This window comes from Aythya ferina, assembly GCF_964211825.1.
Source record: "Aythya ferina genome assembly, chromosome: 23".
Taxonomy (NCBI): domain Eukaryota; kingdom Metazoa; phylum Chordata; class Aves; order Anseriformes; family Anatidae; genus Aythya; species Aythya ferina.
In genome coordinates, this window is record NC_140321.1 from 2,059,415 (window position 1) to 2,072,294 (window position 12,880).

General features: G+C 42.9%; 1 protein-coding gene across 4 annotated transcripts in view; it reads right to left on the reverse strand.

The window, feature by feature from the left end:
• MYO1D (myosin ID) overlaps positions 1 to 12,880 on the reverse strand; it is a 156,382-nt gene that overhangs the window by 74,434 nt on the left and 69,068 nt on the right. The window lies entirely within an intron of this gene.

A 12,880-nucleotide genomic window follows, 5' to 3' on the forward strand; every position in this document is an offset into this window, starting at 1 on the left:
ATGCTCTTGAGGAAAGACTCTCTTGCTGTGGTTATTTTTCACACCAGCCAGACATCCGTGGAACAAAGGCACTGTAACAGATTGCCCCGATGTTGTATCAGCTGCATCGCTCCAGAAATTGGCTTCACAGCAAGAAGTGTCACAATTGCTACAAACACTAGCCTTCCAAATCCAATTATCCAGCCGAGGCATGCCCCTTGGCTACACGCAAACAGTAAACTATTAATGAAAAGCATGTCCTCAAATCAAGTTGTCATAACTGGAAAACCTCACTCCTAGTAAGGACCTTCCTAATAGCCACAATGGCAGCACCTCCCAAAAATACAGAGAAAGCCAAAGAAAGGAACAAACTTCTTCCAGGAAATGAGATACAGAATACATTATATATATAAATAAAATTGCTTTTCTGGCTTGGCATTTTTCTTTTAACCACCGGGCTCATTTCTGCTTAAGGCAGCCCATCAGTAATGCTGAACTGCCAACACAAGCAGAGTGCCTGATGGCCTAAGTGGTCTCTTCCAGAAACACAGACCCTTCAAACCTGCAAGCAGGCCATAGAAGCAAAGTCCTTGTTCAGCAGCCACTTTGTGTGCTCAGCATTGTGTCATTGTGAGCAATGGGTCAAACCATGTGCAAATCCAACCAGAGTGCTGGAGTGCTTCCTACTAGCACATACTCTCCTGAGGCTGGAATAACAACACACTGTACCATCTCAATTCTTTTCTCTCTTCCCTCCAGTTCATTACTCGAAAGCATTAAGCACTGTAAATTTTAAAAATAAATAAATCAATCAATTTTCCAGGGCTACGTTTATCATGCCATTTGATAGATATTATGCACAGATTCTCATGTTGTGAACGCTGTATTTCTGTTACATGCTGGAGGACAATGGTAAAGTGATGGCCAAATATGTGGATCAAGGTGCCAACAACACAACAGAAAGATCTGTGCATCCAGGATTCAGCTTCTTTCTTTCCAGCCTTCTGTACCCAAGATATTGTCCAAGTCATATTCATATGTGCTACAGAAAGGATTCAAAAAAGGACACGCGTAACCTTTCTGAAATTTCCAACCAGTGCACAGCTCTCAGCTTGAGCTGCACACCAGCAACCAGCAAGCAGGTGTTTTCAGCACTTGTGTTTAGCAAATCTTGCAAGGATAGGGTAGGGTAACCAAGGATAGGGTAACCAAGTCTGAGAATCACAGTGTGCAGTATCATCCCTCCTACAGGCAAGAATAAAATGATACTTTGCCACTTTTGTCTTTAACTTCTTGTTAACCTGGCTTCCTAAAAAGGAGACTAAAGATCACCCTGTCCCTGGCTGACCTGGGATTGCCCTGCTGTCTTCTGACTCTCTAGCCAGCTTCAGCCAAATCTGACAGAGGAACAGGAGACCAAAAGAGTCAAGTCCATACATCTTTCAGGAAAAATCAACAGCAGGGTAGAGGGAGCCTCAAATTAGAGTGACATTGTTGGAAATGCTTCAGAACAAGCTCAAGAGCCATCTGCTTTGTCCAATCTCCAAATCCCAACCAGTACACGCAAAGCTCCTAGCCAGGCACAACCACATGAGATTGCATATCAAGCCAAACTGGTAGAGGACACGAGAAGGATCTGGCAGTATTTCAGGGGGCAGAGGATGGTGGAGATGTGTGAAGGACAAGAGGGATGGAGTGGATGATATGGTGAGGAGGAAGGGAGAGTACTGGCAGTGATCACAAAAAGAAAACTGTGATTGTCATCACGGTGGGATGTCAGCAGTATGGGACAAACCCACAGGAAGCCAGGCTCACGGAAAAGGCTGATGACAGTTTTCAAAGTGAGAAACTGAATAGCAGACCCAAAAGAAATCAATTTTGTTGTCGATTAGCGCAGTGCCTAGTGAACAAGCAAGAGCAATTGGGCAGGAAAGAGATTATCCTCTATAAGCAGAGGTGTCCAAAGAGACAAGGCAGAAGTTGGGTACAGGAAGGGGACTAACCAGCAGTCAGTGTTGGCTCCAAAATGGAAAGGAAAAGAATATCTAAACTCGCCCTTCCCTACACCTTCACCCAACCACTCCCCACCCTTCACTTCTCTTTCACTGTCTCTGCCATCTATGCTGGTCCTCCTAAAGGCCAGGCAAAGACAAATGAATAGGGATAGTGAAATTATAACTATAGCCTAGGAGGCTGGAAAATAAAGTCTGAACGACACAAGAAATTCCATCAGAATTCCTGAACATTAAAGGGTATTTATTTCTGAGGCTGCTTCCAGTGAAATGAATCATAGAATATCCCGGTTTGGAAGGGACCCACAAGGATCATCGAGTCAACTCCTGGCACCACACAGGTCTACCCAAAAATTCCGACCATATGACTAAGAGCACAGTCCAAATGCTTCTTAAACTCCAACAAGCTTGGTGCCATGACTACATTCCCGGGGAGCTTGTTCCAGTGCTTAACAACCCTCTTGGTGAAGAACCTCTTCTTGATATCCAGCCTGAACCTCCCCTGCCACAGCTTGACACCATTCCCTCGGATCCAATTGCTGGTCACTAAAGAGAATAGATCGGTGCCTGCCCCTCCACTCTCCCTCATGAGGAAGCCGTAGACTGCAATGAGGTCTCCCCTCAGCCTCCTCTTCTGCAGGCTGAACAGGCCAAGTGACCTCAGCCGCTCCTTGTACATCTTCCCCTCTAGGCCCTTCCCCATCTTAGTAGCCTTTCTCTGGACACTCTCCAACAGTTTCATGTCCTTCTTGTACTGTGGTGCCCAGAACTGCACACAGTACTCGAGGTGAGGCCGCACCAGCGCAGAGTAGAGCGGGACAATCACCTCCCTCGACCAACTAGCAATGCTGTGCTTGATGCACCCCAGGATATGGTTAGCCCTCCAGGCTGCTAGGGCACACTGCTGGCTCATATTAAACTTGCTACGAACCATAACCCCCAGATCCCTCTCTGTGGGGCTGCTCTCCAGCATCTCATTGCCCAGTCTGTACGTATAGCCAGGGCTGCCCCGTCCCAGGAGTAGGACCTGGCACTTACTCTTGTTATACTTCACATTGCTGGTAATTGCCCAGCACTCCAATCTGTCCAGATCTCTCTGCAAGGCCTTTCCACCCTCAAAGAGTCAACAGCTCCTCCCAGTTCCTTGCTGCTTTCCTTTGCCACAGTCCCTTACACCCTTTCAGTTACAACCAGGGAGGCAGAAGTGTTCAGTGGTCATGAAAAACACCAGACCAGGAAATCTTCCTGCACAGCCCTGGGTTCCTGGTGATCCCATCATCACCCTCCTCCCAGTGCTGCAGCTCCTTTGGTAGCTTTGGAAAGTAGGACTTGCATGAAAAGAAACTGAGCATTCATCCAAACCAAGAGTTGTATCTTATCTTATGGGAAGTGCTGAAGTAATTTCTGAAGTATGTTTAATTCACATGGTTTTGATTAAAATTTAATAAATTAAAATTCAAATGAATGAAAAAGGAGATCTAGACATACCTTTAAAAGCAGCTTATAAACTCTGTGCATTTACACCAAAGTTTCCAAGATTAAATAAAGCTACTACAGATTAAGACCATCATCTTAACAGAAAAAATGATGCATCAAACCAAGTATCATAGGCTCATCTGCAGATTGCAGACTGCTTCCAGGCTCAGAATTTTCCATTAAAAAAAAAAAAAAAGGAAAACAATTAAATAGGCCATGCAGAACACAGGGAAAACTATCAGACCAGACAGGGTGGGTCCAGCATGCTGAGAATGCTTCACTTATATTTCTTCCATGGAAAAAAGGATAATCTAGATTTGACCTAGGCACTGCCATCTCTGCAAATATAGGAAAAAAAACACACAGCATGCAATCTAAACACACAAGCAAGCAAATAAATGCCCAGAATTCAGAAACTAAGCCAAGCTCGTCTAAATTAAACACTGATGCTATATTTTGGAGCAGTGTTGCAACTAACTAAACCTTGGAAAACTATTTCATGCTTGCTCTAACACAGCACACCTCCTCCCACTGGGCCTCCTTCGCACTAGCCTGAACTGTTTCGTGATCAATATTTCATGCTGCCCTAGCACAAGCTGCCCTCCAGGCATCCAAACTGAAAAGAATAAAACAAAACCTAGCTAGAAATTCACACAGACATGAACCTTTCTGCATAGCTTTAAAGGATCTCAAACAGGAAAGGTTATTAAATATTTAAGTCAATAGTGCAGCACAGACCCTGCATGCAGTTCCGCCACAAGGTCCTCTGAGGCATGGCAGTTTGAATAAATGCTCAAATCAGAAGCAAGCTTTAATTATACTATTCCTGATTGCTTTTGAAAGGGGTCATCTCCTTGCAGAGCACAGATATGATGGAATGGCTAATATACACACCCAGCACCCACCGGGTACTTGCCTACACCACAATTTGTGATCTGCATTTTCACGATGCAAGTAAATTCAAATCCCATAGGAGGTTTGAGGCAAATGTTTTTAAATCAAAGCATCCCCATTCTCATAGATCACATTACAGAGCATATAAACAGCAAGTGGGAAGAGCTGCTTAATTTACTAAATGCTATTTTCTCTTTTCACATGAGTCAGCTGAACAATGCTCATTCTATTGCTCTGCTTAATAGAAACAATATCCCACTAGGTAGAAAAGAGAGAAGGGTCACACTCAGATTAATTAGATTGTACTAACAAGACTGTGTCCAGCAATAAATATAAAAAATATCAGAGGAACAGTGTTATAAGCAAGTAGCACATGTGAGACATGCATACAGATGAAACGAGGAGCACTGACAACAGGTTTGGGTTTCTTTTGAAGCTCAGCAATGCTGCTCAGCAATGACTGCAGCAAATGCCACGCTGCTGTGCCCACCTTCCTTTGAGGCCCAGCCTGAACCCCAGGCTGCGGTGGTTTTTCAGCCTGAAAGCTTCCAGAAGCCTCCTTGCCATTCTACTTGTAAGTGCTTGCTGCGTCCACCTGGTGTCCTTTGCAGTGGTCCTGCCACGGTGACAAAGCACACCCTGTTTCTCCTTACTTGTCACGCTCTCCTTCCTCTGGTACTGACCAGGGAAGGAAAACGTTGGGAGAGCAGAGATCTTTTCTAAGAACAAAGAGAACTGCCAAAGCTCCTGTGTTAGCGAAGCACAGAAGCTTGCAATCACCAGGAAAATGTTGCTGTCATTAGAGGACAGCAGCAACCTTCTCTTGTCCCTTCAAGGCAGAGTTTTTCACACTGAAGATAGCAAAATACAGGTCATTTAATGACTTTTCATGATTTTTTGGGGGGTAAGAACTTCAAGAGCAGCCAAAAGCACAGAGCCTCTAAACATGGAGAAGTTAGAACGCCTTTCTGTGGGAAAAGATGACTGAGGGGATGTAACAGATGTGCACAGAACCACAGGACAAGCTATTCACTCATCCCATCAGTGCAGCAGTTAGCGGATATGAAGTGAAACTGTGAGATGCAAGGACCAGAAGAAAGCAAGACAGCTCTCCCCATGCGATGATTAGATGAGCTTGCCAAAGACAACTACAAAACCTAAAAGCTGGTGGCACTTGTTTGACGACAAGTTCAGGGAAGAGAAATCCACTGTGTGTTACTAAATTAAAAACAAACGCATCCAGCTTAGGTTGTTCCAAGTCCAAATGGCTGAAAGAAGTGGGAAAGCATTAAGGAGAGGTACAACAAGCACTTTAGCCCGGTTACTGTCCTCCTGAGGCATTTGCTTGCAGTCCCTCTTGGAGACATGACTGTACTCCAGAGGGACTTTCCCTCTGATGCCACACAGCAGCTGCTACAGTTTAAAACCCACATCCATTCAGTGAAGCGGCTGAGAATTATGCTCTATGTTTCTGAGGTTGTGACAGCACTGCTCTGTTAACAAGCCTTCCCAGAACAAAGAGTAGACACAGGCAAAATGGAGTCATACAGACCTAGCAAATTTGACTTACCTTTGTCTAAAGGACAGGAATGCCATTAAAACATGCATCTCTGCTAGAGAGGACAGTATTAATCATGGTGAAAAGAATAATTACAGAGACACTTCAGTAAACACAGCTCTACCACCATATGCTCGTTTTTGCCCCAAAGTCCCATAGCCAATGTGAATAGCTCACCACCCATCCCCATGAAAATGCGGTAAACTCCCTCAGATAAACCGTGATTTATACTGCAGTGTCCTATTATGGAAGAAGACATACACAGAAATTGTGCATCTTTACCTTATTATAGGCACAGTTCACATGATACTGGTATTTTTACTACTGTTAAATTAAGATATTTTCTAAGTTCAGTTTACTAAATGCTATTTGGGCTCGCTTGCACTTTAATCAAGTACACCACACTGGCACTATTTTTATAGTTTAAACAAGGCTTAAAGACATGTTGAGGTGCAGATCAGCACCTTGTCAAAAATGAAAAGTTGAGGCACAACAGAAAATGACTCCCTTCCACAACAACAACAACAAAGCATCAGTGGCAATGGTTGCAGAGTCTGGTCTTCCAAATTTGTGATATACATAAATGAGCATGAAAAAAAACACGAAAACAAAAAATGCGAAAGGGCAGGGTTAGAATGTGAAATGCTCGATTTGCAAGATCGGGACCATAATATATTTGCTTAATAAACAAAGGACTGCAGAGGTGTTTGCTCAAAGAAATCTATTCAAAAGGAAGGAAAAAGCCCTGTCTGAGTGAGACTCACGTTCCAGAGGGCCACAGAGATCCAGCAACCCCCATCTCCTCTGACCCATCATTGCAATCAAGATCTTTCTTATCCTGACATGGTAAAGTAAAACCCCAAAAAGCAGGCTGGAGGCAGCAGTCAGAATCATTCACACTTAAGTGCAGACTGCAGTTGGCTTTGCAGCAGTCATTAGCAGTCATTTAGGAGAACATACAAGCAGCACTGCAAACAGCAGAAGACCAAGATCAAGGGTTTACAGAATGATGCAGCTACCTGCTCTACAGCTGGGCGCTGTGCTTCTCATTCAGCTCACTGAAGTAGTTCGTGCACTCACCAATGTGTTCTCTGTGATGCTGCCAATACACTCAGGGAAGGCTTTTTATTTATTATTTATTTTACTCGCCCCCGTCTGCCCCCGATGCAGGGAAGTTTGGAAGTTGTATGGTGACCCTAGCAGCCATGAAGCTCAAGGTCTCAAAGCTTAGGCAGCTGCCCAATGATCCATATGTTGCTGAGCCATATTTTTAAATACTGATACATATACCCAATATCCTCTCTGCTCCCTTGCTAAACAATAAATGGATATTTACATTTATTTAGATTAAAGCATTTTTTTTCCCCACAGCATTTCTTGGGCAAGGAAAAAGATGGTAAGCAGGTATTCAGGTGCCCCATTGCACCTGCTGCTGACAGGGTAGGATCCTGTAACTCTTCCCCTCTCTGCTTTCCCCAGCAGGCATGCCCCTGACCTCATTTTTTGCCAGCACAGATGTTCATCTGAAGGACAGTGAGCTGGTTGTGGAGCTCAACAACCAACAGAAAACACACCCTTGACATTTTTTTTGTGTATGTGTTATTTATTGTTATTTATTTATGGGGGGGGGGGGGGGGGGGGAGAGGTGGTGGGATTTTCTTTCTCTTTTTTTTTTTTTTTTTTGTTGTTTTGCTTTGTTCTATTTGTTTGAGTCTGAGATACCTCCATGCATTCACTGGTTGCAGACAAGCAATGTAGTGCAAAGGAGGCACAGAGCATGGGAGAAGCACTTGGATCAGCCAGCTAAGAGATCAGCTTGGCCATACTGGCACATGGCACTGTCAGCACAGCAGAGATACCCAGTCCTTCATCTTGGTCCTTCACAGCACCCACATGCTCCTCCTCTGGATGCACATTAAGCATCTCCTTTCACAGCTTCTCCCCACCAAAGCCTCTCTGGATCAAAGTCCCCAACCACGGCACAAATCCACAGGTATATACCTATTTCCACTTAGATTCAAAACTTCACATACACGTTCCCTCAAGATGGTAAATGCTGACTCTGGATGGCAAATGTGCTACATCACCTTTTATTTGGGTCACTGCACAGAAGCCCTCATCAGATTACCACTGCCAATCCATAATCTGACGTGAAAATGCCTTCTTTGTCGAGTGAAAGCTTCCCTTTGTGGTTAACGTTTCCTAGCAAACTGTGCTTCGTGGACTCATGGGGATGGAGAAGAAAGGGAAGGTGTGACATTAAATTTCAGCAAATCAGCCACGGCTCCTTCCTGCTTCTCCGCACCAATGGCAGCTGCAGGGATGGGGCCGTGGGTGCCCGCAGTGAAGCGGCTGTCCTGCTGCACGGCCTCCCCGGTGTGCTTATATCCTAAGCACGCAGCAGAGCCAGGAGCCTCCTGACCAGCAGTGTTTTCCTCCTGCTTCAAGAAGGTGACTGTGCACAAGGATTTGTGCCTGGGTAGGTGCTGGGCTGTAGCACAAGAACAATTCTCGCTTCCTCTGCATTAAGCAGTAAAGATTTAGTGAAGTGATTATCATATGCAGCTGTACTGGCCTGATAAAATTACACCGAAATAGTGCACTAAATTATATTGACAAGATACATCATCTTTGCATACTGCACGTGCTGGCTGGCTGGGCTCTCTTCTTAAACAAAGCACTGTTTTACAAAGCTAATGAATATGTGGGAACGTTTCCAAGGGCAGAAAAGCAACTGAGTTTTATGGCAGCTTTTTTTTTGTTTTTAATATTTTTATTAGTAACATTAAAGCCGCCCCATTTGCATTCATGAAGACAATCATAGATGGCAAGACCACAGGTATAGTAACTAAACTCAAATGCGTCACATAAAAAGAATTTATGTTTGCATCTAGTGCTTCTAAAATGACCATCCGAGTTAACTCGGACAGCAATGCCTCTCCTGCCATATGGGTCTTCTGATACCGGACTGCTCTCACTCGCTAAATTCTGCTGAAGCCAGCAAGTTGCCACAGCTAAATCACATCACATCTGCTTCCTGACTTGGCCTGAAATAAAATTATAGCCTGGAATCCCACTAACATTTTACTACAGAGGAAAAAGGGGAGTTAAAGATAAAGCTTAAGGAGAAGACATTCAGAAGACATAAAACAAAAGAAAGCAAAATTATCTACTTAAACTGGATGGCTGTTTTAATTCAATTTAACCAAACTCATAAGAAGCAAATTCTTATCATTATTAAACAAAGGAACCAGCATTATTTTAAGGGTTAAGGGTTACCCACATGATGAAGCTCTTAAGATAATTACAGAATCTTTCTGAAAGCCTTAGGTTTTATATGGGAGCAATAAACCACATAATATATATAATTAGAAATGACGATGTACATTTAAAACAACCAAGAAACAGAATTGCTATCAGCAGATTCTTCTTTCATTTAAAATCCTTCCTATACAAAGAAAAATGTTATTGGACCCCAGCCTGTGATCGGCTGCTTTTAAAGCTCCACTTTGCATTTCCCCTCAGCTTTTATCACACAAGTGCTTATTGTCACAACACCACATTTTAGCTACAGTTGTCTTTTCCTTTGCTAAATTCAAATTTGAGTAGCTCCAACACAACAGAAAACTCTATGTATATTTTTAATCAAGTTCATCTCTTTCTTTTCAGATTTAATCTTGTGATTCTCAGAATTATCACAGCTTGCCTTACGCAGCCTTTGATGCTTATAGGCAAAAATAAAGTAGGGAAAAAACCATCACAAATTAAATTTTTGTGAGTTTTTCATGAACCACTGAAAGCCAGTTGCAAACAAAAACTAAGATACAGGCAAGATTGCCTTGACGTTTCAGAGCATCAGGAAGGCCTCTTAAAATCCTCAGATTTTATTTGTTATTGTGTTGATTGCTCCTTTTTCAGCACAGCCAGCCTGCAACTGCCCCATCTACTGGTAGCAGAACACAGCTGTTGCAATAACAAGAGTGATAGAGCAGAGAATGAAATCTAACAGTAAGAGAAATAGAGAAAATGGAAGAAAAAAGATCATTTTCCAGACAGATTTAACACTGTACCATTACATACCTATAAACATCAACCCAACACCTGCCCTTTTGTGGATGAGCTGTTTAGCACGCTTTTACTGATTTCATTGGAGCTTCTTGTCTTTAGTTGCAAGCTCCAGGACTCTGAACAGCTCTCCACCACTGCGCAAGCACTTTACCACAAGAACATCCAGGAAGCATAAGCAGAAATACAGGTGAACCACAGAAGGGTTAAGCTGCAGAAAGGAGCTGTGGACATCCACTTTTCTTTTTAGTACAAACTTTTCAGTACTTTTAGCACTATCTTTTCCCTGCAAATCTTAATTGGGCAAATTAGAATCTCACTAGAGAAAAAAACAAGATGGTGACCCATCTGTCCTATTTCAGTATTTTGGGCAGAACAGAAATACACCTCCATAGAGAGTCTTGTCTTAGTCCTGCTGTACTCAGGGAGAGGAAAAAGAAGGAGAGGGAGGTTTGTGGGCCATTGGTCAACGTCCACCAGGAATATACCTTTTGTTACTCTCTTGATTGTCCCAACAAGAGAAAACCCAGAAGCACTACAGTTCTGCTATATATAACCAGCATGCCTGATGTTATACAACACCACTACAGCAAAATCCCTCACAGAGCCAGAGCTGACCCCTTACTCCTCATGGGGTATTTACCTCCTAGAAATCTTTAGCCCTCCAAAGTTGCTGAAGCCAGTCCAGATGACAGCCCAGACTATATAGATAGCATTGAAGTTTGCACCTAGAGAAAACATGAAACGCACAAAACCAGACATGTTGCTGTCAAAACTGTGCCTCTTGCTGTTTAGCAGATTTTATCTGAAGGAAGAGCTTCAGGGCTCACCTTGCAGTGAGACATCATCTGTTTCACAGCACAGATTGGTCTTTTAAATTATTCTTCAGTAACTGCATCTTTCAATTTCAAAAAAGGTCACCTCTCAATTCCTCAGATGTTTAGTATGAAAACTCAGGTCACTTGGGAGCAAGGTGTCCCCCCTGCAGCTTTATTCAACAAGAAAGCCATTAGCCTGCCTCATATCACCATGGGAAGAAAGACAGACTCCAGATCAGTGGCATGACCCAGAGAACTCACTGAATGCCCCAAATAACACCAATGTGCTTGCAAAAGCAGCTGCAGACAGGAAAGCTCCTCCCAAGAAACCAGAGCGAGCACAGCCAAAGAGCAGTCAAATAATCCAGAAAAATCTAACAGAGGTGTATGAAAAGGGCTTAAAGGTCACACACATCAGACACATTTCAATCCAAAAGGAAAACCAGAAAAAGTGTGCTACCATTTCAAGGAAAGACACCTGGAAAATTACAAGCAGTCCAAGAAAGCTGTTGTGAAACTCATCAGCAGGGCAAGGAGAACATTGCTTAAAAACAAACAAACAAACAAACAAAAAAAAAAAAAAAAACAAAACACAACACTGACTCACAAAGCTCAGGAACAGGCAGGTCCCTTGTCATTTAAGCAGTCTGAACTTTGAATTTCCAGAAAAACTAATCACATATACATATACAAAACTTACAAAATTCCTTACTAAAGATACACCATGCAAACTGGCACAACAAATACCACCACAGATGCAACCCAGGACTTCCAATTTTCTCCTTCATACTGGTTGAACTCTTTTGCGTTCCAGAAGGTAAATCAGAACAAGCATGTTAATGCAACAAACCTGAGAGTTTCACAAAACCATTAGAGGTTGTAGGTGATAACTTTTTACCTTCAGAGTCTTACTCTTTACCAAAGTGACACGGCCCATCAGATTTAGAAAGTCTGTGTAAACTTAACTGCGTAACTTTAGAGCAGGCTTTTTCTATGTGAAGGTTTTATGCCCATCTATCAGCAGTTTCTATTTCTGACAGGCAAAAGGTGTTTCAGAAGGGGTTTAAGAAACATGTTAAAACCTTGAGCTTACCAGCAATCTCTGTTAGTTAGGACAAAGTCAGTTCTACCATCTCTGTGGCTATAGAAGTCAGCAATCTGCTCTTTTGCCAGACAGATCACATTCGCACAGAACACAGTTTTGAGTAAGTACTAAAACCAGTTCTTGTATTTTTTCCCCCTCCAGCGTATGTTGCTTTTGAGGTTACAAAGCCAGCTTCAATGTGTTGTGGTCCCCAAAACCACCTAAATGATTCAGGAGTTTGCCAAGTCACAACAATTCCTATTGTTTAGAAGAATATCTTCATAAGGAAAGTCTGAAAACGCATTTGCCCTGCAGTCACAGAACGTAAAATCATTTATCCTAAGGGTAATGCTAGAAAGAGCTAGAGCTCAATCCCATGTTTGGAAGAGGGAGAAACATGCAGAGATCCTCTTGCACAGTGCCTTAGGTGTCTTACCCTTTGTAATGCTAAGGGCCTTCTGTAAGCAATTATGTAGACTGACTTTCACTCTGCTACCCTTTCACCCAAGTTGCTGGGGCAGTGTTTTCCAGAGCCTCTGCAGCAAATGTTTCCCTTGTTCTTGTGATGTAATTCTGTGGGCTTGCATCTGCAAACCCCAATATTGCTGTTATAGCAGGTTCTCATGGGAAGAAATTGCCACCAATGTGAGAATCAGTCCTTTTCCCCTCATTTTCTATCCCTTGGCTATATTTTTTGATTTACACTGGGAGACTCAATGACATGTATGCACAGAGCTTAATAAACCAATATGCATGAGCATCTGCCCTGATCATTTTCTGCTCAGTTAGCAGTAATGTGATTGTCAGAAAAAAAAAAAAAAAAAACAAACAAAAAAAAAAAAAACACAATAGGAAGTTTGAGCTGGCCCTAATGAAAAATATGTAATTATTATGGGAAAAATATGATAAAGGACCGTGTGCTACAAGGACACCAATGGAGGACGCTTATTTGGGGATCCTGTCACTTTTCTTCCTACCTGGCCACTGGGGAGAG